This window comes from Sphaerodactylus townsendi, linkage group LG10 (genome assembly GCF_021028975.2).
Source record: "Sphaerodactylus townsendi isolate TG3544 linkage group LG10, MPM_Stown_v2.3, whole genome shotgun sequence".
NCBI lineage: Eukaryota > Metazoa > Chordata > Lepidosauria > Squamata > Sphaerodactylidae > Sphaerodactylus > Sphaerodactylus townsendi.
Genome location: NC_059434.1, coordinates 13,173,388 through 13,198,481, shown reverse-complemented (window position 1 = coordinate 13,198,481; position 25,094 = coordinate 13,173,388). Strand labels below are relative to the sequence as shown.

The following is a 25,094-nucleotide window of genomic DNA, read 5'->3' as shown; positions in this document are numbered from 1 at the left end:
AAATCCCAATTCCCTCCAATCTTAGCCAAGAATACATTTATTTTTATTTTATTTTTTGGGTCAAGTCACAGCTTACTTATAGTGATCCTGCAGGGTTTTCAAGGCAAGAGGTAGTTTGCCATTGCCTGCCTCCATGTCATGCCTCTGGTATTCCTCAAGGCAAGAGGTGATCCTGTAGGGTTTTCAAGGCAAGCGGTAGTTTGCCATTGCCTGCCTCCACATCATGCCTCTGGTATTCCTTGGAAGTCTCCCATCCAAATATTAGCCAGAGGCGAGTCTGAGAGTATGTGACTGGCCCAAGGTCACCCAGCAAGTTTCCATGGCAGACTGGGGATTCGAACTCGCATCCAGCATTTTAACCTCTACATTGTGCAGGCTCTCTACACCACCATTATAGCATCCAATTTCTCCTATGTGCATTCTCAGGAGAGAAAGGCATCCTTAGCATGGTTCTGGTGGGTTTTTTAGGCTAAGTGGCCGTGGTCTGGTGGATCTTGTTCCTAATGTTTCGCCTGCGTCTGTGGCTGGCATCTTCAGAGGTGTATCACAAGGGAAGTCTGTAACAGAGTTCCCTCTGTGATACACCTCTGAAGATGCCAGCCACAGACGCAGGCGAAACGTTAGGAACAAGATCCACCAGACCACGGCCACACAGCCCGGAAAACCCACCGGAACCAGTTGAATCCGGCCTTGAAAGCCTTCGACAATGCATCCTTAGCATGTTCGGAGCACTTTCCCTTCAAACCTGTCTCTCCCCCTCCACCCTGACACACAAAGAAAAAGCTTCTGGGGAATTCTGTACATGTTCAGAATATTTTCTGGAAAACAAAGTAGCAAAAAGACTGGCAATCCAGCTGGTCTCTTCTGCTTCACGCATCTGGTTTTCTGCGGGGGAAAGGAGGAATGGGACAGAAGTAGATATTGTGGGCCACAACCAAATGATTCTCATGGGGGCTGGGTCCAATCACAAAACATTGAGAGGTCAACAGTCAAGGCAGCTGTTTCCAAGCTAGTGCTCTGTACAGACACAGGGGAAATACCTCATGTGCTAGAAGACGGTCAGGGGCGTAATGCCCATTGGGCAAGGTGGGCAGCTGCCCAGGGCACCACCTTGTGGGGGGCATCAAAATGCAGGGTTCGTTTGGGGGTATTTTTAGTAATTTTCCATTGTTGGCCTGCAGTGGGGGTAGTTTTTAGGCTAGCGGCACCAAAATTTCAGCGTATCATCAGGAGACTGTCCTTATACTACCCCCCAAGGTTGGTGTTGTTTGGGTCAGGGACTCCAAAGTTATGGACTCCCAAAGGGGGTGCCCCTATCCCCCATTGTTTCCAATGGGAGCTAATAGGAGATGGGGGCTACAGTTTTGACGGTCCATAACTTTGGCCCCCCTGAACCAAACTGCACCAAACCTGGGGGGTATCATTAGGGCAGTCTCCTGATGAGACCCTGAAGGCTTTGAGACTGTGCCTTCAGAAATGTACCCCCCCAGCCTGCAACCCCCATTGACAGCAATGCAGAAAACTCAATGCAGAACACAGATTCTTGGGCAAATTTCTGGGATGTTCCTGCAGGGGGTGCATTTTTGGACACATCAGCACCAAAATTTCAGAGTATCATCTGGAGACTGTCCTGATGGCACCCCCCAAGTTTGGTGCAGTTTGGTTCAGGGGGTCCAAAGTTATGGACCCTCAAAAGGGTAGCCCCATCTCCCTGGAGGCACCAATGTCCTGGTGCAAAAAAATTTTTGGTCTTGGTGGGGTGGCCTCCCATGGGGGGGCATCCAACTCAGGTTTTGCCCAGGGCTCCAGTTTGCCTCGTTACGCCCCTGAAGACGGTAGAGTAGTCTTTGGTTTGTTTGCTGCTCTTGGACAGCAAGGAATTGAACTGAATACCTTATGTACTGTTCAGAAGCTCCTCCTACTCAAATGACGTGAAGGAAAGTAAGGACTGGGAAAGAGGGGGGATGCACTGGGAAAGGAGCAAGTAAGTGGTGCTGGGAAACAAATCAGGGTGCCCATGGGCACCATGTTGGTGACCACTGATCTATATCCTGACATGAATTGTTCAGTTCAGCCCTTCCCTTAGAGTGGGGGGCGGGGGGAGGATACCAATGGTAGCATTTACCCCAGCCAACATAAAATCATTGGGAAATAGGAATTCTAGTTACATTCATGGACCATTGGAGAGCCTTGATAGAATATCTAGATAAAACAGAATAAATAAATAGATTGATAAGTAGTGGCTTTGAAGGAGAAGGGTGGTTAAGAGGGAGCAGCAGTGGCGTAGTGGTGAAGAGCAGGTGCACTCTAATCTGGAGGAACCGGGTTTGATTCCCGACTCTGCCGCCTGAGCTGTGGAGGCTTATCTGGGGAATTCAGATTAGCCTGTACACTCCAACACATGCCAGCTGGGTGACCTTGGGCTAGTCACAGCTTTTTGGCGCTCTCTCAGCCCCACCTACCTCACAGGGTGTTTGTTGTGAGGGGGGAAGGGAAAGGAGATTGTCAGCCCCTTTGAGTCTCCTACAGAAGAGAAAAGGGGGATATAAATCCAAACTCTTCTTCTTCTTCTTCTTGAAATTAAAACCCAATACAGAAAAGTGAGACTGTTTATTAATAATAATGCTAAAGATTTAGAACCCAGTTTAAGGGGGCAGGACAAATAGGTCACTGGAAATGATGTGAGCTTGCCCTGATGCATTTGCCCACCCTGCAGGGCATTTGCCAAATGCCCTGGCAGAAAAAGAGGGAGAAGGAGAAGAAGAAGAGGAGGAGGAGGAGGAGGAGGAGGAACAGCAGTTTGGATTTATATGTATCCCCCCTTTCTTTCCTGTAAGGAGGCTCAAAGGGGCTGACAATCTCCTTGCCCTTCCCCCCTCACAACAAACACCCTGTGAGGTGGGTGGGGCTGAGAGAGCTCCGAGAAGCTGTGACTAGCCCCAGGTCACCCAGCTGGCATGTGTGGGAGTGTACAGGCTAATCTGAATTCCCCAGATAAGCCTCCACAGCTCAGGCGGCAAAGCGGGGAATCAAACCTGGTTCCTCCAGATTAGAATGCACCTGCTCTTCACCACTACGCCACCGCAGAGTAGGCAAGCACCACAATTAAAATGTTATCCTGAAGAAAAGAATAATATTTGGGCGTCTTAATATACCTGTAGCACTTGGTTTAAAAAACTGATTCGTGGGAGATGCTAGCTTTTGTAAACTAAACTAAGCTTGAGATGTATTGCAGCAATTAATACAAGGAGTTCTGCTTTTCGCACGGGCTCGTATGCAGCCATTAAGCCATACCTCTTGTGTACATCTGCCAATTTGTATGTTTCTACCTCATCCAGAACCTTGCTTAGCCATTAAATCGTTGGAGGAAGACTTGCCAATTTCAATCAATCCGTGCAGCTGCGATCCATTTCTGTCTACTTGAAAGCAAGTCCCATTATCCAAAATGGGGCTTACTTCCAAACAGACACGCATAGCGTCAGCCGGTCCTTCAATTTAGTCCGTTGACCTGACCTTCAACCAAGTCACCAAAACATACAACAAAGAGACAACAGAATACTTAGCCATTCTCAAAATAGCTGCTGACCTCTGGCTTCTCGAAAGCCATGTTTTGCTGTTGCTAATAGGCCTTGCTGAGGAGATGGGTCCCGTAATGTCCTTTCAAAGCTCTTCACTCCTATTGTTAAAGGACATGAAGGTCAACACGCTTCTTCTAATTTAGTTTATCTCCCCAGTTACCAGTAGCCAATAATTTGTAACATATTGACATTCTGTCCAGAATTAACAAAGATCAGCATAGTCGTTACAGTTAGAAGACTCCAGGAAAGCGAAGCAGGTGGAATATGAAAGGCATATATAAACTTGTGAAACTATGGAGAGAGAGAGGGGAAAGTAAGAGCGGACAGAGTGAGGTTTATTTCCTAAATTGGGGGCCACCCAAGGAAATCAGTCTGCAGTAGGTTGAAAACTAGGTGGCGGGGGGGGGGGGGGGCTAGAATTACAGTTCATTTACAGACTACAAAGGTCAGTTCTCTATGGAAAAAATGACTACAGTGGAACCTCAGTTTTCACTGCCTTCAGTTTTCATCTGTTTCGGTTTTCAGCTATTTTTCCAGTGAAAAATTTGTCTCGGTTTTCATTGATTTGCCTCGGTTTTCATCGCTTTGCAGTAAGGTGCAGGGGTTTGTGGAGAAAAATCACAAAGCTGTTGCAGGCTGTGTCTGCAGCTTGTTTAATGACAATGTCTTGCCCCATTTCAGACAAATCTTAAAGAGGCATCAGAAACAGACCTCTTTGGACAGCTTTCTGGTGCGACATTGGTCCACTGGCTCTGAAGCTGGTCCTAGACCTCTTTGGACAGCTTTCTGGTGCGACATTGGTCCACTGGCTCTGAAGCTGGCCCTAGTGTTATTGTTTGTTACTGTTTTCAGCATTAAACACTATGTTTATTCACCAAAAAATGTGTTTTTGGTATGTTTTTTGGAGTGCCTAGAAAGGATTAATTGGATTTACATTGATTCCTATGGAAAAGTTTGCCTCAGTTTTCATTGGTTTCGGTTTTCATCGATTCTTTTCGGACAGATTACCAACGAAAACCGAGGTTCCACTGTACTTTGGAGGGTAGAATCTGTGGCCAAGGGTCACATTGAGATCTCTGTCCTCCCCAGGCTCCATCCCATAATCTCCAGGAGTTTCCCAGTCTGGACCTGGAAACTTTACCCCCATCCCTTGCCTGTGGCTAGGGGCAGGGGGAATCTGGCAACCTCATTTGGAACAGTGAAAAGGAAGTACTATTTCATACTACTTTTCATAGAATTCTCTATCACAAGATGCAAGGATATACATGAACGTATACACCTTTTAAAAGACTTGGGAAAATGAATGGAAGGTTAGCCCTGATAATTAAGTGGAGCCTTCATTTATTGTTTCAATATACCTCTGTAAGCCAGATAGCACAGGGATGGAAAACACAGAAGAGCTGTGAGTCTTTTAGAGACGTAGGGCTAGCCCGCTGTTGAGAACAGAACACTGATCCAAATGAAAATTCAGTCCCACCCAGCAGATCTCTCATTGGGTTCTGAGTTTCAGAATAATGAATTTTCTTGACATCCTATCACAATCTTCTTGTGGTGTGTGTGTGCAAATTATCCACATGTTTGGAGTCAGGAGTTCGCTGTACCAATAAAAAGAGAGTTAGGAAGTTCCTGGGGCCAGTAGCCAGAATGTTGCATTTTGGGTGGTGGGAAACCACAGTTCAACTTTCTGCTGAGTTTTGAAATCTGCAGAGAAGCCATGGATTAGCTTCTCTCATAAAGTTGCCAACCTCCAGGCAGTGGCTGGAGATCTCCCACAATTACAACTGATCTTCAAGCGAAAGAGATCAGTTCACCTGGAGAAAATGGCCGCTTTGGAAGCATTGCAACTGTTATCGGGAGATCAATAGGAATAATGGGAGATCTCCTGGCCCTACCTGGAGGTTTCCAGGTGATCTTCTAAGAACATAAGAACTAGCTTGCTGGATCAGACCAGAGTCCATCTAGTCCAGCTCTCTGCTACTCGCAGTGGCCCACCAGGTGCCTTTGGGAGCTCACGTGCAGGATGTGAAAGCAATGGCCTTCTGTGGTTGCTGCTGCTCCTGAGCACCTGGTCTGCTGAGGCATTTGCAATCTCAGATCAAGGAGGATCAAGATTGGTAGCCAGAGATCGACTTCTCCATAAATCTGTCCTTTTTATAGCTATCCAGGTCAGTGGCCATCACCACCTCCTGTGGCAGCATATTCCAAACACCAATCACACGTTGTGTGAAGAAGTGTTTCCTTTTATTAGTCCTAATTCTCCCCCCCCCGATTTTCAATGAATGCCCCTCTGGTTCTAGTATTAGGAGAAAGAGAGGTAAATTTCTCTCCGTCAACATTTTCTACCCCATGCATAATTTTATAGACTCCCCAATCATATCCCCCCTCAGGACGTCTCCTCTCCAAAACTAAAGAGTCCCAAACGCTGCAGCCTCTCCTCATATGGGGTGGGGGGGGGGGGGGGTGGGGGGGGGGGGGGGTGGGGGGGGGGGGGGGTGGGGGGGGGGGGGGGTGGGGGGGGGGGGGGGTGGGGGGGGGGGGGGGTGGGGGGGGGGGGGGGTGGGGGGGGGGGGGGGTGGGGGGGGGGGGGGGTGGGGGGGGGGGGGGGTGGGGGGGGGGGGGGGTGGGGGGGGGGGGGGGTGGGGGGGGGGGGGGGTGGGGGGGGGGGGGGGTGGGGGGGGGGGGGGGTGGGGGGGGGGGGGGGTGGGGGGGGGGGGGGGTGGGGGGGGGGGGGGGTGGGGGGGGGGGGGGGTGGGGGGGGGGGGGGGTGGGGGGGGGGGGGGGTGGGGGGGGGGGGGGGTGGGGGGGGGGGGGGGTGGGGGGGGGGGGGGGTGGGGGGGGGGGGGGGTGGGGGGGGGGGGGGGTGGGGGGGGGGGGGGGTGGGGGGGGGGGGGGGTGGGGGGGGGGGGGGGTGGGGGGGGGGGGGGGTGGGGGGGGGGGGGGGTGGGGGGGGGGGGGGGTGGGGGGGGGGGGGGGTGGGGGGGGGGGGGGGTGGGGGGGGGGGGGGGTGGGGGGGGGGGGGGGTGGGGGGGGGGGGGGGTGGGGGGGGGGGGGGGTGGGGGGGGGGGGGGGTGGGGGGGGGGGGGGGTGGGGGGGGGGGGGGGTGGGGGGGGGGGGGGGTGGGGGGGGGGGGGGGTGGGGGGGGGGGGGGGTGGGGGGGGGGGGGGGTGGGGGGGGGGGGGGGTGGGGGGGGGGGGGGGTGGGGGGGGGGGGGGGTGGGGGGGGGGGGGGGTGGGGGGGGGGGGGGGTGGGGGGGGGGGGGGGTGGGGGGGGGGGGGGGTGGGGGGGGGGGGGGGTGGGGGGGGGGGGGGGTGGGGGGGGGGGGGGGTGGGGGGGGGGGGGGGTGGGGGGGGGGGGGGGTGGGGGGGGGGGGGGGTGGGGGGGGGGGGGGGTGGGGGGGGGGGGGGGTGGGGGGGGGGGGGGGTGGGGGGGGGGGGGGGTGGGGGGGGGGGGGGGTGGGGGGGGGGGGGGGTGGGGGGGGGGGGGGGTGGGGGGGGGGGGGGGTGGGGGGGGGGGGGGGTGGGGGGGGGGGGGGGTGGGGGGGGGGGGGGGTGGGGGGGGGGGGGGGTGGGGGGGGGGGGGGGTGGGGGGGGGGGGGGGTGGGGGGGGGGGGGGGTGGGGGGGGGGGGGGGTGGGGGGGGGGGGGGGTGGGGGGGGGGGGGGGTGGGGGGGGGGGGGGGTGGGGGGGGGGGGGGGTGGGGGGGGGGGGGGGTGGGGGGGGGGGGGGGTGGGGGGGGGGGGGGGTGGGGGGGGGGGGGGGTGGGGGGGGGGGGGGGTGGGGGGGGGGGGGGGTGGGGGGGGGGGGGGGTGGGGGGGGGGGGGGGTGGGGGGGGGGGGGGGTGGGGGGGGGGGGGGGTGGGGGGGGGGGGGGGTGGGGGGGGGGGGGGGTGGGGGGGGGGGGGGGTGGGGGGGGGGGGGGGTGGGGGGGGGGGGGGGTGGGGGGGGGGGGGGGTGGGGGGGGGGGGGGGTGGGGGGGGGGGGGGGTGGGGGGGGGGGGGGGTGGGGGGGGGGGGGGGTGGGGGGGGGGGGGGGTGGGGGGGGGGGGGGGTGGGGGGGGGGGGGGGTGGGGGGGGGGGGGGGTGGGGGGGGGGGGGGGTGGGGGGGGGGGGGGGTGGGGGGGGGGGGGGGTGGGGGGGGGGGGGGGTGGGGGGGGGGGGGGGTGGGGGGGGGGGGGGGTGGGGGGGGGGGGGGGTGGGGGGGGGGGGGGGTGGGGGGGGGGGGGGGTGGGGGGGGGGGGGGGTGGGGGGGGGGGGGGGTGGGGGGGGGGGGGGGTGGGGGGGGGGGGGGGTGGGGGGGGGGGGGGGTGGGGGGGGGGGGGGGTGGGGGGGGGGGGGGGTGGGGGGGGGGGGGGGTGGGGGGGGGGGGGGGTGGGGGGGGGGGGGGGTGGGGGGGGGGGGGGGTGGGGGGGGGGGGGGGTGGGGGGGGGGGGGGGTGGGGGGGGGGGGGGGTGGGGGGGGGGGGGGGTGGGGGGGGGGGGGGGTGGGGGGGGGGGGGGGTGGGGGGGGGGGGGGGTGGGGGGGGGGGGGGGTGGGGGGGGGGGGGGGTGGGGGGGGGGGGGGGTGGGGGGGGGGGGGGGTGGGGGGGGGGGGGGGTGGGGGGGGGGGGGGGTGGGGGGGGGGGGGGGTGGGGGGGGGGGGGGGTGGGGGGGGGGGGGGGTGGGGGGGGGGGGGGGTGGGGGGGGGGGGGGGTGGGGGGGGGGGGGGGTGGGGGGGGGGGGGGGTGGGGGGGGGGGGGGGTGGGGGGGGGGGGGGGTGGGGGGGGGGGGGGGTGGGGGGGGGGGGGGGTGGGGGGGGGGGGGGGTGGGGGGGGGGGGGGGTGGGGGGGGGGGGGGGTGGGGGGGGGGGGGGGTGGGGGGGGGGGGGGGTGGGGGGGGGGGGGGGTGGGGGGGGGGGGGGGTGGGGGGGGGGGGGGGTGGGGGGGGGGGGGGGTGGGGGGGGGGGGGGGTGGGGGGGGGGGGGGGTGGGGGGGGGGGGGGGTGGGGGGGGGGGGGGGTGGGGGGGGGGGGGGGTGGGGGGGGGGGGGGGTGGGGGGGGGGGGGGGTGGGGGGGGGGGGGGGTGGGGGGGGGGGGGGGTGGGGGGGGGGGGGGGTGGGGGGGGGGGGGGGTGGGGGGGGGGGGGGGTGGGGGGGGGGGGGGGTGGGGGGGGGGGGGGGTGGGGGGGGGGGGGGGTGGGGGGGGGGGGGGGTGGGGGGGGGGGGGGGTGGGGGGGGGGGGGGGTGGGGGGGGGGGGGGGTGGGGGGGGGGGGGGGTGGGGGGGGGGGGGGGTGGGGGGGGGGGGGGGTGGGGGGGGGGGGGGGTGGGGGGGGGGGGGGGTGGGGGGGGGGGGGGGTGGGGGGGGGGGGGGGTGGGGGGGGGGGGGGGTGGGGGGGGGGGGGGGTGGGGGGGGGGGGGGGTGGGGGGGGGGGGGGGTGGGGGGGGGGGGGGGTGGGGGGGGGGGGGGGTGGGGGGGGGGGGGGGTGGGGGGGGGGGGGGGTGGGGGGGGGGGGGGGTGGGGGGGGGGGGGGGTGGGGGGGGGGGGGGGTGGGGGGGGGGGGGGGTGGGGGGGGGGGGGGGTGGGGGGGGGGGGGGGTGGGGGGGGGGGGGGGTGGGGGGGGGGGGGGGTGGGGGGGGGGGGGGGTGGGGGGGGGGGGGGGTGGGGGGGGGGGGGGGTGGGGGGGGGGGGGGGTGGGGGGGGGGGGGGGTGGGGGGGGGGGGGGGTGGGGGGGGGGGGGGGTGGGGGGGGGGGGGGGTGGGGGGGGGGGGGGGTGGGGGGGGGGGGGGGTGGGGGGGGGGGGGGGTGGGGGGGGGGGGGGGTGGGGGGGGGGGGGGGTGGGGGGGGGGGGGGGTGGGGGGGGGGGGGGGTGGGGGGGGGGGGGGGTGGGGGGGGGGGGGGGTGGGGGGGGGGGGGGGTGGGGGGGGGGGGGGGTGGGGGGGGGGGGGGGTGGGGGGGGGGGGGGGTGGGGGGGGGGGGGGGTGGGGGGGGGGGGGGGTGGGGGGGGGGGGGGGTGGGGGGGGGGGGGGGTGGGGGGGGGGGGGGGTGGGGGGGGGGGGGGGTGGGGGGGGGGGGGGGTGGGGGGGGGGGGGGGTGGGGGGGGGGGGGGGTGGGGGGGGGGGGGGGTGGGGGGGGGGGGGGGTGGGGGGGGGGGGGGGTGGGGGGGGGGGGGGGTGGGGGGGGGGGGGGGTGGGGGGGGGGGGGGGTGGGGGGGGGGGGGGGTGGGGGGGGGGGGGGGTGGGGGGGGGGGGGGGTGGGGGGGGGGGGGGGTGGGGGGGGGGGGGGGTGGGGGGGGGGGGGGGTGGGGGGGGGGGGGGGTGGGGGGGGGGGGGGGTGGGGGGGGGGGGGGGTGGGGGGGGGGGGGGGTGGGGGGGGGGGGGGGTGGGGGGGGGGGGGGGTGGGGGGGGGGGGGGGTGGGGGGGGGGGGGGGTGGGGGGGGGGGGGGGTGGGGGGGGGGGGGGGTGGGGGGGGGGGGGGGTGGGGGGGGGGGGGGGTGGGGGGGGGGGGGGGTGGGGGGGGGGGGGGGTGGGGGGGGGGGGGGGTGGGGGGGGGGGGGGGTGGGGGGGGGGGGGGGTGGGGGGGGGGGGGGGTGGGGGGGGGGGGGGGTGGGGGGGGGGGGGGGTGGGGGGGGGGGGGGGTGGGGGGGGGGGGGGGTGGGGGGGGGGGGGGGTGGGGGGGGGGGGGGGTGGGGGGGGGGGGGGGTGGGGGGGGGGGGGGGTGGGGGGGGGGGGGGGTGGGGGGGGGGGGGGGTGGGGGGGGGGGGGGGTGGGGGGGGGGGGGGGTGGGGGGGGGGGGGGGTGGGGGGGGGGGGGGGTGGGGGGGGGGGGGGGTGGGGGGGGGGGGGGGTGGGGGGGGGGGGGGGTGGGGGGGGGGGGGGGTGGGGGGGGGGGGGGGTGGGGGGGGGGGGGGGTGGGGGGGGGGGGGGGTGGGGGGGGGGGGGGGTGGGGGGGGGGGGGGGTGGGGGGGGGGGGGGGTGGGGGGGGGGGGGGGTGGGGGGGGGGGGGGGTGGGGGGGGGGGGGGGTGGGGGGGGGGGGGGGTGGGGGGGGGGGGGGGTGGGGGGGGGGGGGGGTGGGGGGGGGGGGGGGTGGGGGGGGGGGGGGGTGGGGGGGGGGGGGGGTGGGGGGGGGGGGGGGTGGGGGGGGGGGGGGGTGGGGGGGGGGGGGGGTGGGGGGGGGGGGGGGTGGGGGGGGGGGGGGGTGGGGGGGGGGGGGGGTGGGGGGGGGGGGGGGTGGGGGGGGGGGGGGGTGGGGGGGGGGGGGGGTGGGGGGGGGGGGGGGTGGGGGGGGGGGGGGGTGGGGGGGGGGGGGGGTGGGGGGGGGGGGGGGTGGGGGGGGGGGGGGGTGGGGGGGGGGGGGGGTGGGGGGGGGGGGGGGTGGGGGGGGGGGGGGGTGGGGGGGGGGGGGGGTGGGGGGGGGGGGGGGTGGGGGGGGGGGGGGGTGGGGGGGGGGGGGGGTGGGGGGGGGGGGGGGTGGGGGGGGGGGGGGGTGGGGGGGGGGGGGGGTGGGGGGGGGGGGGGGTGGGGGGGGGGGGGGGTGGGGGGGGGGGGGGGTGGGGGGGGGGGGGGGTGGGGGGGGGGGGGGGTGGGGGGGGGGGGGGGTGGGGGGGGGGGGGGGTGGGGGGGGGGGGGGGTGGGGGGGGGGGGGGGTGGGGGGGGGGGGGGGTGGGGGGGGGGGGGGGTGGGGGGGGGGGGGGGTGGGGGGGGGGGGGGGTGGGGGGGGGGGGGGGTGGGGGGGGGGGGGGGTGGGGGGGGGGGGGGGTGGGGGGGGGGGGGGGTGGGGGGGGGGGGGGGTGGGGGGGGGGGGGGGTGGGGGGGGGGGGGGGTGGGGGGGGGGGGGGGTGGGGGGGGGGGGGGGTGGGGGGGGGGGGGGGTGGGGGGGGGGGGGGGTGGGGGGGGGGGGGGGTGGGGGGGGGGGGGGGTGGGGGGGGGGGGGGGTGGGGGGGGGGGGGGGTGGGGGGGGGGGGGGGTGGGGGGGGGGGGGGGTGGGGGGGGGGGGGGGTGGGGGGGGGGGGGGGTGGGGGGGGGGGGGGGTGGGGGGGGGGGGGGGTGGGGGGGGGGGGGGGTGGGGGGGGGGGGGGGTGGGGGGGGGGGGGGGTGGGGGGGGGGGGGGGTGGGGGGGGGGGGGGGTGGGGGGGGGGGGGGGTGGGGGGGGGGGGGGGTGGGGGGGGGGGGGGGTGGGGGGGGGGGGGGGTGGGGGGGGGGGGGGGTGGGGGGGGGGGGGGGTGGGGGGGGGGGGGGGTGGGGGGGGGGGGGGGTGGGGGGGGGGGGGGGTGGGGGGGGGGGGGGGTGGGGGGGGGGGGGGGTGGGGGGGGGGGGGGGTGGGGGGGGGGGGGGGTGGGGGGGGGGGGGGGTGGGGGGGGGGGGGGGTGGGGGGGGGGGGGGGTGGGGGGGGGGGGGGGTGGGGGGGGGGGGGGGTGGGGGGGGGGGGGGGTGGGGGGGGGGGGGGGTGGGGGGGGGGGGGGGTGGGGGGGGGGGGGGGTGGGGGGGGGGGGGGGTGGGGGGGGGGGGGGGTGGGGGGGGGGGGGGGTGGGGGGGGGGGGGGGTGGGGGGGGGGGGGGGTGGGGGGGGGGGGGGGTGGGGGGGGGGGGGGGTGGGGGGGGGGGGGGGTGGGGGGGGGGGGGGGTGGGGGGGGGGGGGGGTGGGGGGGGGGGGGGGTGGGGGGGGGGGGGGGTGGGGGGGGGGGGGGGTGGGGGGGGGGGGGGGTGGGGGGGGGGGGGGGTGGGGGGGGGGGGGGGTGGGGGGGGGGGGGGGTGGGGGGGGGGGGGGGTGGGGGGGGGGGGGGGTGGGGGGGGGGGGGGGTGGGGGGGGGGGGGGGTGGGGGGGGGGGGGGGTGGGGGGGGGGGGGGGTGGGGGGGGGGGGGGGTGGGGGGGGGGGGGGGTGGGGGGGGGGGGGGGTGGGGGGGGGGGGGGGTGGGGGGGGGGGGGGGTGGGGGGGGGGGGGGGTGGGGGGGGGGGGGGGTGGGGGGGGGGGGGGGTGGGGGGGGGGGGGGGTGGGGGGGGGGGGGGGTGGGGGGGGGGGGGGGTGGGGGGGGGGGGGGGTGGGGGGGGGGGGGGGTGGGGGGGGGGGGGGGTGGGGGGGGGGGGGGGTGGGGGGGGGGGGGGGTGGGGGGGGGGGGGGGTGGGGGGGGGGGGGGGTGGGGGGGGGGGGGGGTGGGGGGGGGGGGGGGTGGGGGGGGGGGGGGGTGGGGGGGGGGGGGGGTGGGGGGGGGGGGGGGTGGGGGGGGGGGGGGGTGGGGGGGGGGGGGGGTGGGGGGGGGGGGGGGTGGGGGGGGGGGGGGGTGGGGGGGGGGGGGGGTGGGGGGGGGGGGGGGTGGGGGGGGGGGGGGGTGGGGGGGGGGGGGGGTGGGGGGGGGGGGGGGTGGGGGGGGGGGGGGGTGGGGGGGGGGGGGGGTGGGGGGGGGGGGGGGTGGGGGGGGGGGGGGGTGGGGGGGGGGGGGGGTGGGGGGGGGGGGGGGTGGGGGGGGGGGGGGGTGGGGGGGGGGGGGGGTGGGGGGGGGGGGGGGTGGGGGGGGGGGGGGGTGGGGGGGGGGGGGGGTGGGGGGGGGGGGGGGTGGGGGGGGGGGGGGGTGGGGGGGGGGGGGGGTGGGGGGGGGGGGGGGTGGGGGGGGGGGGGGGTGGGGGGGGGGGGGGGTGGGGGGGGGGGGGGGTGGGGGGGGGGGGGGGTGGGGGGGGGGGGGGGTGGGGGGGGGGGGGGGTGGGGGGGGGGGGGGGTGGGGGGGGGGGGGGGTGGGGGGGGGGGGGGGTGGGGGGGGGGGGGGGTGGGGGGGGGGGGGGGTGGGGGGGGGGGGGGGTGGGGGGGGGGGGGGGTGGGGGGGGGGGGGGGTGGGGGGGGGGGGGGGTGGGGGGGGGGGGGGGTGGGGGGGGGGGGGGGTGGGGGGGGGGGGGGGTGGGGGGGGGGGGGGGTGGGGGGGGGGGGGGGTGGGGGGGGGGGGGGGTGGGGGGGGGGGGGGGTGGGGGGGGGGGGGGGTGGGGGGGGGGGGGGGTGGGGGGGGGGGGGGGTGGGGGGGGGGGGGGGTGGGGGGGGGGGGGGGTGGGGGGGGGGGGGGGTGGGGGGGGGGGGGGGTGGGGGGGGGGGGGGGTGGGGGGGGGGGGGGGTGGGGGGGGGGGGGGGTGGGGGGGGGGGGGGGTGGGGGGGGGGGGGGGTGGGGGGGGGGGGGGGTGGGGGGGGGGGGGGGTGGGGGGGGGGGGGGGTGGGGGGGGGGGGGGGTGGGGGGGGGGGGGGGTGGGGGGGGGGGGGGGTGGGGGGGGGGGGGGGTGGGGGGGGGGGGGGGTGGGGGGGGGGGGGGGTGGGGGGGGGGGGGGGTGGGGGGGGGGGGGGGTGGGGGGGGGGGGGGGTGGGGGGGGGGGGGGGTGGGGGGGGGGGGGGGTGGGGGGGGGGGGGGGTGGGGGGGGGGGGGGGTGGGGGGGGGGGGGGGTGGGGGGGGGGGGGGGTGGGGGGGGGGGGGGGTGGGGGGGGGGGGGGGTGGGGGGGGGGGGGGGTGGGGGGGGGGGGGGGTGGGGGGGGGGGGGGGTGGGGGGGGGGGGGGGTGGGGGGGGGGGGGGGTGGGGGGGGGGGGGGGTGGGGGGGGGGGGGGGTGGGGGGGGGGGGGGGTGGGGGGGGGGGGGGGTGGGGGGGGGGGGGGGTGGGGGGGGGGGGGGGTGGGGGGGGGGGGGGGTGGGGGGGGGGGGGGGTGGGGGGGGGGGGGGGTGGGGGGGGGGGGGGGTGGGGGGGGGGGGGGGTGGGGGGGGGGGGGGGTGGGGGGGGGGGGGGGTGGGGGGGGGGGGGGGTGGGGGGGGGGGGGGGTGGGGGGGGGGGGGGGTGGGGGGGGGGGGGGGTGGGGGGGGGGGGGGGTGGGGGGGGGGGGGGGTGGGGGGGGGGGGGGGTGGGGGGGGGGGGGGGTGGGGGGGGGGGGGGGTGGGGGGGGGGGGGGGTGGGGGGGGGGGGGGGTGGGGGGGGGGGGGGGTGGGGGGGGGGGGGGGTGGGGGGGGGGGGGGGTGGGGGGGGGGGGGGGTGGGGGGGGGGGGGGGTGGGGGGGGGGGGGGGTGGGGGGGGGGGGGGGTGGGGGGGGGGGGGGGTGGGGGGGGGGGGGGGTGGGGGGGGGGGGGGGTGGGGGGGGGGGGGGGTGGGGGGGGGGGGGGGTGGGGGGGGGGGGGGGTGGGGGGGGGGGGGGGTGGGGGGGGGGGGGGGTGGGGGGGGGGGGGGGTGGGGGGGGGGGGGGGTGGGGGGGGGGGGGGGTGGGGGGGGGGGGGGGTGGGGGGGGGGGGGGGTGGGGGGGGGGGGGGGTGGGGGGGGGGGGGGGTGGGGGGGGGGGGGGGTGGGGGGGGGGGGGGGTGGGGGGGGGGGGGGGTGGGGGGGGGGGGGGGTGGGGGGGGGGGGGGGTGGGGGGGGGGGGGGGTGGGGGGGGGGGGGGGTGGGGGGGGGGGGGGGTGGGGGGGGGGGGGGGTGGGGGGGGGGGGGGGTGGGGGGGGGGGGGGGTGGGGGGGGGGGGGGGTGGGGGGGGGGGGGGGTGGGGGGGGGGGGGGGTGGGGGGGGGGGGGGGTGGGGGGGGGGGGGGGTGGGGGGGGGGGGGGGTGGGGGGGGGGGGGGGTGGGGGGGGGGGGGGGTGGGGGGGGGGGGGGGTGGGGGGGGGGGGGGGTGGGGGGGGGGGGGGGTGGGGGGGGGGGGGGGTGGGGGGGGGGGGGGGTGGGGGGGGGGGGGGGTGGGGGGGGGGGGGGGTGGGGGGGGGGGGGGGTGGGGGGGGGGGGGGGTGGGGGGGGGGGGGGGTGGGGGGGGGGGGGGGTGGGGGGGGGGGGGGGTGGGGGGGGGGGGGGGTGGGGGGGGGGGGGGGTGGGGGGGGGGGGGGGTGGGGGGGGGGGGGGGTGGGGGGGGGGGGGGGTGGGGGGGGGGGGGGGTGGGGGGGGGGGGGGGTGGGGGGGGGGGGGGGTGGGGGGGGGGGGGGGTGGGGGGGGGGGGGGGTGGGGGGGGGGGGGGGTGGGGGGGGGGGGGGGTGGGGGGGGGGGGGGGTGGGGGGGGGGGGGGGTGGGGGGGGGGGGGGGTGGGGGGGGGGGGGGGTGGGGGGGGGGGGGGGTGGGGGGGGGGGGGGGTGGGGGGGGGGGGGGGTGGGGGGGGGGGGGGGTGGGGGGGGGGGGGGGTGGGGGGGGGGGGGGGTGGGGGGGGGGGGGGGTGGGGGGGGGGGGGGGTGGGGGGGGGGGGGGGTGGGGGGGGGGGGGGGTGGGGGGGGGGGGGGGTGGGGGGGGGGGGGGGTGGGGGGGGGGGGGGGTGGGGGGGGGGGGGGGTGGGGGGGGGGGGGGGTGGGGGGGGGGGGGGGTGGGGGGGGGGGGGGGTGGGGGGGGGGGGGGGTGGGGGGGGGGGGGGGTGGGGGGGGGGGGGGGTGGGGGGGGGGGGGGGTGGGGGGGGGGGGGGGTGGGGGGGGGGGGGGGTGGGGGGGGGGGGGGGTGGGGGGGGGGGGGGGTGGGGGGGGGGGGGGGTGGGGGGGGGGGGGGGTGGGGGGGGGGGGGGGTGGGGGGGGGGGGGGGTGGGGGGGGGGGGGGGTGGGGGGGGGGGGGGGTGGGGGGGGGGGGGGGTGGGGGGGGGGGGGGGTGGGGGGGGGGGGGGGTGGGGGGGGGGGGGGGTGGGGGGGGGGGGGGGTGGGGGGGGGGGGGGGTGGGGGGGGGGGGGGGTGGGGGGGGGGGGGGGTGGGGGGGGGGGGGGGTGGGGGGGGGGGGGGGTGGGGGGGGGGGGGGGTGGGGGGGGGGGGGGGTGGGGGGGGGGGGGGGTGGGGGGGGGGGGGGGTGGGGGGGGGGGGGGGTGGGGGGGGGGGGGGGTGGGGGGGGGGGGGGGTGGGGGGGGGGGGGGGTGGGGGGGGGGGGGGGTGGGGGGGGGGGGGGGTGGGGGGGGGGGGGGGTGGGGGGGGGGGGGGGTGGGGGGGGGGGGGGGTGGGGGGGGGGGGGGGTGGGGGGGGGGGGGGGTGGGGGGGGGGGGGGGTGGGGGGGGGGGGGGGTGGGGGGGGGGGGGGGTGGGGGGGGGGGGGGGTGGGGGGGGGGGGGGGTGGGGGGGGGGGGGGGTGGGGGGGGGGGGGGGTGGGGGGGGGGGGGGGTGGGGGGGGGGGGGGGTGGGGGGGGGGGGGGGTGGGGGGGGGGGGGGGTGGGGGGGGGGGGGGGTGGGGGGGGGGGGGGGTGGGGGGGGGGGGGGGTGGGGGGGGGGGGGGGTGGGGGGGGGGGGGGGTGGGGGGGGGGGGGGGTGGGGGGGGGGGGGGGTGGGGGGGGGGGGGGGTGGGGGGGGGGGGGGGTGGGGGGGGGGGGGGGTGGGGGGGGGGGGGGGTGGGGGGGGGGGGGGGTGGGGGGGGGGGGGGGTGGGGGGGGGGGGGGGTGGGGGGGGGGGGGGGTGGGGGGGGGGGGGGGTGGGGGGGGGGGGGGGTGGGGGGGGGGGGGGGTGGGGGGGGGGGGGGGTGGGGGGGGGGGGGGGTGGGGGGGGGGGGGGGTGGGGGGGGGGGGGGGTGGGGGGGGGGGGGGGTGGGGGGGGGGGGGGGTGGGGGGGGGGGGGGGTGGGGGGGGGGGGGGGTGGGGGGGGGGGGGGGTGGGGGGGGGGGGGGGTGGGGGGGGGGGGGGGTGGGGGGGGGGGGGGGTGGGGGGGGGGGGGGGTGGGGGGGGGGGGGGGTGGGGGGGGGGGGGGGTGGGGGGGGGGGGGGGTGGGGGGGGGGGGGGGTGGGGGGGGGGGGGGGTGGGGGGGGGGGGGGGTGGGGGGGGGGGGGGGTGGGGGGGGGGGGGGGTGGGGGGGGGGGGGGGTGGGGGGGGGGGGGGGTGGGGGGGGGGGGGGGTGGGGGGGGGGGGGGGTGGGGGGGGGGGGGGGTGGGGGGGGGGGGGGGTGGGGGGGGGGGGGGGTGGGGGGGGGGGGGGGTGGGGGGGGGGGGGGGTGGGGGGGGGGGGGGGTGGGGGGGGGGGGGGGTGGGGGGGGGGGGGGGTGGGGGGGGGGGGGGGTGGGGGGGGGGGGGGGTGGGGGGGGGGGGGGGTGGGGGGGGGGGGGGGTGGGGGGGGGGGGGGGTGGGGGGGGGGGGGGGTGGGGGGGGGGGGGGGTGGGGGGGGGGGGGGGTGGGGGGGGGGGGGGGTGGGGGGGGGGGGGGGTGGGGGGGGGGGGGGGTGGGGGGGGGGGGGGGTGGGGGGGGGGGGGGGTGGGGGGGGGGGGGGGTGGGGGGGGGGGGGGGTGGGGGGGGGGGGGGGTGGGGGGGGGGGGGGGTGGGGGGGGGGGGGGGTGGGGGGGGGGGGGGGTGGGGGGGGGGGGGGGTGGGGGGGGGGGGGGGTGGGGGGGGGGGGGGGTGGGGGGGGGGGGGGGTGGGGGGGGGGGGGGGTGGGGGGGGGGGGGGGTGGGGGGGGGGGGGGGTGGGGGGGGGGGGGGGTGGGGGGGGGGGGGGGTGGGGGGGGGGGGGGGTGGGGGGGGGGGGGGGTGGGGGGGGGGGGGGGTGGGGGGGGGGGGGGGTGGGGGGGGGGGGGGGTGGGGGGGGGGGGGGGTGGGGGGGGGGGGGGGTGGGGGGGGGGGGGGGTGGGGGGGGGGGGGGGTGGGGGGGGGGGGGGGTGGGGGGGGGGGGGGGTGGGGGGGGGGGGGGGTGGGGGGGGGGGGGGGTGGGGGGGGGGGGGGGTGGGGGGGGGGGGGGGTGGGGGGGGGGGGGGGTGGGGGGGGGGGGGGGTGGGGGGGGGGGGGGGTGGGGGGGGGGGGGGGTGGGGGGGGGGGGGGGTGGGGGGGGGGGGGGGTGGGGGGGGGGGGGGGTGGGGGGGGGGGGGGGTGGGGGGGGGGGGGGGTGGGGGGGGGGGGGGGTGGGGGGGGGGGGGGGTGGGGGGGGGGGGGGGTGGGGGGGGGGGGGGGTGGGGGGGGGGGGGGGTGGGGGGGGGGGGGGGTGGGGGGGGGGGGGGGTGGGGGGGGGGGGGGGTGGGGGGGGGGGGGGGTGGGGGGGGGGGGGGGTGGGGGGGGGGGGGGGTGGGGGGGGGGGGGGGTGGGGGGGGGGGGGGGTGGGGGGGGGGGGGGGTGGGGGGGGGGGGGGGTGGGGGGGGGGGGGGGTGGGGGGGGGGGGGGGTGGGGGGGGGGGGGGGTGGGGGGGGGGGGGGGTGGGGGGGGGGGGGGGTGGGGGGGGGGGGGGGTGGGGGGGGGGGGGGGTGGGGGGGGGGGGGGGTGGGGGGGGGGGGGGGTGGGGGGGGGGGGGGGTGGGGGGGGGGGGGGGTGGGGGGGGGGGGGGGTGGGGGGGGGGGGGGGTGGGGGGGGGGGGGGGTGGGGGGGGGGGGGGGTGGGGGGGGGGGGGGGTGGGGGGGGGGGGGGGTGGGGGGGGGGGGGGGTGGGGGGGGGGGGGGGTGGGGGGGGGGGGGGGTGGGGGGGGGGGGGGGTGGGGGGGGGGGGGGGTGGGGGGGGGGGGGGGTGGGGGGGGGGGGGGGTGGGGGGGGGGGGGGGTGGGGGGGGGGGGGGGTGGGGGGGGGGGGGGGTGGGGGGGGGGGGGGGTGGGGGGGGGGGGGGGTGGGGGGGGGGGGGGGTGGGGGGGGGGGGGGGTGGGGGGGGGGGGGGGTGGGGGGGGGGGGGGGTGGGGGGGGGGGGGGGTGGGGGGGGGGGGGGGTGGGGGGGGGGGGGGGTGGGGGGGGGGGGGGGTGGGGGGGGGGGGGGGTGGGGGGGGGGGGGGGTGGGGGGGGGGGGGGGTGGGGGGGGGGGGGGGTGGGGGGGGGGGGGGGTGGGGGGGGGGGGGGGTGGGGGGGGGGGGGGGTGGGGGGGGGGGGGGGTGGGGGGGGGGGGGGGTGGGGGGGGGGGGGGGTGGGGGGGGGGGGGGGTGGGGGGGGGGGGGGGTGGGGGGGGGGGGGGGTGGGGGGGGGGGGGGGTGGGGGGGGGGGGGGGTGGGGGGGGGGGGGGGTGGGGGGGGGGGGGGGTGGGGGGGGGGGGGGGTGGGGGGGGGGGGGGGTGGGGGGGGGGGGGGGTGGGGGGGGGGGGGGGTGGGGGGGGGGGGGGGTGGGGGGGGGGGGGGGTGGGGGGGGGGGGGGGTGGGGGGGGGGGGGGGTGGGGGGGGGGGGGGGTGGGGGGGGGGGGGGGTGGGGGGGGGGGGGGGTGGGGGGGGGGGGGGGTGGGGGGGGGGGGGGGTGGGGGGGGGGGGGGGTGGGGGGGGGGGGGGGTGGGGGGGGGGGGGGGTGGGGGGGGGGGGGGGTGGGGGGGGGGGGGGGTGGGGGGGGGGGGGGGTGGGGGGGGGGGGGGGTGGGGGGGGGGGGGGGTGGGGGGGGGGGGGGGTGGGGGGGGGGGGGGGTGGGGGGGGGGGGGGGTGGGGGGGGGGGGGGGTGGGGGGGGGGGGGGGTGGGGGGGGGGGGGGGTGGGGGGGGGGGGGGGTGGGGGGGGGGGGGGGTGGGGGGGGGGGGGGGTGGGGGGGGGGGGGGGTGGGGGGGGGGGGGGGTGGGGGGGGGGGGGGGTGGGGGGGGGGGGGGGTGGGGGGGGGGGGGGGTGGGGGGGGGGGGGGGTGGGGGGGGGGGGGGGTGGGGGGGGGGGGGGGTGGGGGGGGGGGGGGGTGGGGGGGGGGGGGGGTGGGGGGGGGGGGGGGTGGGGGGGGGGGGGGGTGGGGGGGGGGGGGGGTGGGGGGGGGGGGGGGTGGGGGGGGGGGGGGGTGGGGGGGGGGGGGGGTGGGGGGGGGGGGGGGTGGGGGGGGGGGGGGGTGGGGGGGGGGGGGGGTGGGGGGGGGGGGGGGTGGGGGGGGGGGGGGGTGGGGGGGGGGGGGGGTGGGGGGGGGGGGGGGTGGGGGGGGGGGGGGGTGGGGGGGGGGGGGGGTGGGGGGGGGGGGGGGTGGGGGGGGGGGGGGGTGGGGGGGGGGGGGGGTGGGGGGGGGGGGGGGTGGGGGGGGGGGGGGGTGGGGGGGGGGGGGGGTGGGGGGGGGGGGGGGTGGGGGGGGGGGGGGGTGGGGGGGGGGGGGGGTGGGGGGGGGGGGGGGTGGGGGGGGGGGGGGGTGGGGGGGGGGGGGGGTGGGGGGGGGGGGGGGTGGGGGGGGGGGGGGGTGGGGGGGGGGGGGGGTGGGGGGGGGGGGGGGTGGGGGGGGGGGGGGGTGGGGGGGGGGGGGGGTGGGGGGGGGGGGGGGTGGGGGGGGGGGGGGGTGGGGGGGGGGGGGGGTGGGGGGGGGGGGGGGTGGGGGGGGGGGGGGGTGGGGGGGGGGGGGGGTGGGGGGGGGGGGGGGTGGGGGGGGGGGGGGGTGGGGGGGGGGGGGGGTGGGGGGGGGGGGGGGTGGGGGGGGGGGGGGGTGGGGGGGGGGGGGGGTGGGGGGGGGGGGGGGTGGGGGGGGGGGGGGGTGGGGGGGGGGGGGGGTGGGGGGGGGGGGGGGTGGGGGGGGGGGGGGGTGGGGGGGGGGGGGGGTGGGGGGGGGGGGGGGTGGGGGGGGGGGGGGGTGGGGGGGGGGGGGGGTGGGGGGGGGGGGGGGTGGGGGGGGGGGGGGGTGGGGGGGGGGGGGGGTGGGGGGGGGGGGGGGTGGGGGGGGGGGGGGGTGGGGGGGGGGGGGGGTGGGGGGGGGGGGGGGTGGGGGGGGGGGGGGGTGGGGGGGGGGGGGGGTGGGGGGGGGGGGGGGTGGGGGGGGGGGGGGGTGGGGGGGGGGGGGGGTGGGGGGGGGGGGGGGTGGGGGGGGGGGGGGGTGGGGGGGGGGGGGGGTGGGGGGGGGGGGGGGTGGGGGGGGGGGGGGGTGGGGGGGGGGGGGGGTGGGGGGGGGGGGGGGTGGGGGGGGGGGGGGGTGGGGGGGGGGGGGGGTGGGGGGGGGGGGGGGTGGGGGGGGGGGGGGGTGGGGGGGGGGGGGGGTGGGGGGGGGGGGGGGTGGGGGGGGGGGGGGGTGGGGGGGGGGGGGGGTGGGGGGGGGGGGGGGTGGGGGGGGGGGGGGGTGGGGGGGGGGGGGGGTGGGGGGGGGGGGGGGTGGGGGGGGGGGGGGGTGGGGGGGGGGGGGGGTGGGGGGGGGGGGGGGTGGGGGGGGGGGGGGGTGGGGGGGGGGGGGGGTGGGGGGGGGGGGGGGTGGGGGGGGGGGGGGGTGGGGGGGGGGGGGGGTGGGGGGGGGGGGGGGTGGGGGGGGGGGGGGGTGGGGGGGGGGGGGGGTGGGGGGGGGGGGGGGTGGGGGGGGGGGGGGGTGGGGGGGGGGGGGGGTGGGGGGGGGGGGGGGTGGGGGGGGGGGGGGGTGGGGGGGGGGGGGGGTGGGGGGGGGGGGGGGTGGGGGGGGGGGGGGGTGGGGGGGGGGGGGGGTGGGGGGGGGGGGGGGTGGGGGGGGGGGGGGGTGGGGGGGGGGGGGGGTGGGGGGGGGGGGGGGTGGGGGGGGGGGGGGGTGGGGGGGGGGGGGGGTGGGGGGGGGGGGGGGTGGGGGGGGGGGGGGGTGGGGGGGGGGGGGGGTGGGGGGGGGGGGGGGTGGGGGGGGGGGGGGGTGGGGGGGGGGGGGGGTGGGGGGGGGGGGGGGTGGGGGGGGGGGGGGGTGGGGGGGGGGGGGGGTGGGGGGGGGGGGGGGTGGGGGGGGGGGGGGGTGGGGGGGGGGGGGGGTGGGGGGGGGGGGGGGTGGGGGGGGGGGGGGGTGGGGGGGGGGGGGGGTGGGGGGGGGGGGGGGTGGGGGGGGGGGGGGGTGGGGGGGGGGGGGGGTGGGGGGGGGGGGGGGTGGGGGGGGGGGGGGGTGGGGGGGGGGGGGGGTGGGGGGGGGGGGGGGTGGGGGGGGGGGGGGGTGGGGGGGGGGGGGGGTGGGGGGGGGGGGGGGTGGGGGGGGGGGGGGGTGGGGGGGGGGGGGGGTGGGGGGGGGGGGGGGTGGGGGGGGGGGGGGGTGGGGGGGGGGGGGGGTGGGGGGGGGGGGGGGTGGGGGGGGGGGGGGGTGGGGGGGGGGGGGGGTGGGGGGGGGGGGGGGTGGGGGGGGGGGGGGGTGGGGGGGGGGGGGGGTGGGGGGGGGGGGGGGTGGGGGGGGGGGGGGGTGGGGGGGGGGGGGGGTGGGGGGGGGGGGGGGTGGGGGGGGGGGGGGGTGGGGGGGGGGGGGGGTGGGGGGGGGGGGGGGTGGGGGGGGGGGGGGGTGGGGGGGGGGGGGGGTGGGGGGGGGGGGGGGTGGGGGGGGGGGGGGGTGGGGGGGGGGGGGGGTGGGGGGGGGGGGGGGTGGGGGGGGGGGGGGGTGGGGGGGGGGGGGGGTGGGGGGGGGGGGGGGTGGGGGGGGGGGGGGGTGGGGGGGGGGGGGGGTGGGGGGGGGGGGGGGTGGGGGGGGGGGGGGGTGGGGGGGGGGGGGGGTGGGGGGGGGGGGGGGTGGGGGGGGGGGGGGGTGGGGGGGGGGGGGGGTGGGGGGGGGGGGGGGTGGGGGGGGGGGGGGGTGGGGGGGGGGGGGGGTGGGGGGGGGGGGGGGTGGGGGGGGGGGGGGGTGGGGGGGGGGGGGGGTGGGGGGGGGGGGGGGTGGGGGGGGGGGGGGGTGGGGGGGGGGGGGGGTGGGGGGGGGGGGGGGTGGGGGGGGGGGGGGGTGGGGGGGGGGGGGGGTGGGGGGGGGGGGGGGTGGGGGGGGGGGGGGGTGGGGGGGGGGGGGGGTGGGGGGGGGGGGGGGTGGGGGGGGGGGGGGGTGGGGGGGGGGGGGGGTGGGGGGGGGGGGGGGTGGGGGGGGGGGGGGGTGGGGGGGGGGGGGGGTGGGGGGGGGGGGGGGTGGGGGGGGGGGGGGGTGGGGGGGGGGGGGGGTGGGGGGGGGGGGGGGTGGGGGGGGGGGGGGGTGGGGGGGGGGGGGGGTGGGGGGGGGGGGGGGTGGGGGGGGGGGGGGGTGGGGGGGGGGGGGGGTGGGGGGGGGGGGGGGTGGGGGGGGGGGGGGGTGGGGGGGGGGGGGGGTGGGGGGGGGGGGGGGTGGGGGGGGGGGGGGGTGGGGGGGGGGGGGGGTGGGGGGGGGGGGGGGTGGGGGGGGGGGGGGGTGGGGGGGGGGGGGGGTGGGGGGGGGGGGGGGTGGGGGGGGGGGGGGGTGGGGGGGGGGGGGGGTGGGGGGGGGGGGGGGTGGGGGGGGGGGGGGGTGGGGGGGGGGGGGGGTGGGGGGGGGGGGGGGTGGGGGGGGGGGGGGGTGGGGGGGGGGGGGGGTGGGGGGGGGGGGGGGTGGGGGGGGGGGGGGGTGGGGGGGGGGGGGGGTGGGGGGGGGGGGGGGTGGGGGGGGGGGGGGGTGGGGGGGGGGGGGGGTGGGGGGGGGGGGGGGTGGGGGGGGGGGGGGGTGGGGGGGGGGGGGGGTGGGGGGGGGGGGGGGTGGGGGGGGGGGGGGGTGGGGGGGGGGGGGGGTGGGGGGGGGGGGGGGTGGGGGGGGGGGGGGGTGGGGGGGGGGGGGGGTGGGGGGGGGGGGGGGTGGGGGGGGGGGGGGGTGGGGGGGGGGGGGGGTGGGGGGGGGGGGGGGTGGGGGGGGGGGGGGGTGGGGGGGGGGGGGGGTGGGGGGGGGGGGGGGTGGGGGGGGGGGGGGGTGGGGGGGGGGGGGGGTGGGGGGGGGGGGGGGTGGGGGGGGGGGGGGGTGGGGGGGGGGGGGGGTGGGGGGGGGGGGGGGTGGGGGGGGGGGGGGGTGGGGGGGGGGGGGGGTGGGGGGGGGGGGGGGTGGGGGGGGGGGGGGGTGGGGGGGGGGGGGGGTGGGGGGGGGGGGGGGTGGGGGGGGGGGGGGGTGGGGGGGGGGGGGGGTGGGGGGGGGGGGGGGTGGGGGGGGGGGGGGGTGGGGGGGGGGGGGGGTGGGGGGGGGGGGGGGTGGGGGGGGGGGGGGGTGGGGGGGGGGGGGGGTGGGGGGGGGGGGGGGTGGGGGGGGGGGGGGGTGGGGGGGGGGGGGGGTGGGGGGGGGGGGGGGTGGGGGGGGGGGGGGGTGGGGGGGGGGGGGGGTGGGGGGGGGGGGGGGTGGGGGGGGGGGGGGGTGGGGGGGGGGGGGGGTGGGGGGGGGGGGGGGTGGGGGGGGGGGGGGGTGGGGGGGGGGGGGGGTGGGGGGGGGGGGGGGTGGGGGGGGGGGGGGGTGGGGGGGGGGGGGGGTGGGGGGGGGGGGGGGTGGGGGGGGGGGGGGGTGGGGGGGGGGGGGGGTGGGGGGGGGGGGGGGTGGGGGGGGGGGGGGGTGGGGGGGGGGGGGGGTGGGGGGGGGGGGGGGTGGGGGGGGGGGGGGGTGGGGGGGGGGGGGGGTGGGGGGGGGGGGGGGTGGGGGGGGGGGGGGGTGGGGGGGGGGGGGGGTGGGGGGGGGGGGGGGTGGGGGGGGGGGGGGGTGGGGGGGGGGGGGGGTGGGGGGGGGGGGGGGTGGGGGGGGGGGGGGGTGGGGGGGGGGGGGGGTGGGGGGGGGGGGGGGTGGGGGGGGGGGGGGGTGGGGGGGGGGGGGGGTGGGGGGGGGGGGGGGTGGGGGGGGGGGGGGGTGGGGGGGGGGGGGGGTGGGGGGGGGGGGGGGTGGGGGGGGGGGGGGGTGGGGGGGGGGGGGGGTGGGGGGGGGGGGGGGTGGGGGGGGGGGGGGGTGGGGGGGGGGGGGGGTGGGGGGGGGGGGGGGTGGGGGGGGGGGGGGGTGGGGGGGGGGGGGGGTGGGGGGGGGGGGGGGTGGGGGGGGGGGGGGGTGGGGGGGGGGGGGGGTGGGGGGGGGGGGGGGTGGGGGGGGGGGGGGGTGGGGGGGGGGGGGGGTGGGGGGGGGGGGGG

The 25,094-nt window shown here is 82.5% G+C and overlaps 1 protein-coding gene across 1 annotated transcript in view; it reads left to right on the top strand.

Moving 5' to 3' along the window:
* CCKAR (cholecystokinin A receptor) overlaps positions 1–25,094 on the top strand; it is a 63,717-nt gene that overhangs the window by 3,126 nt on the left and 35,497 nt on the right. The gene's annotated exons all lie outside the window — the stretch shown is intronic.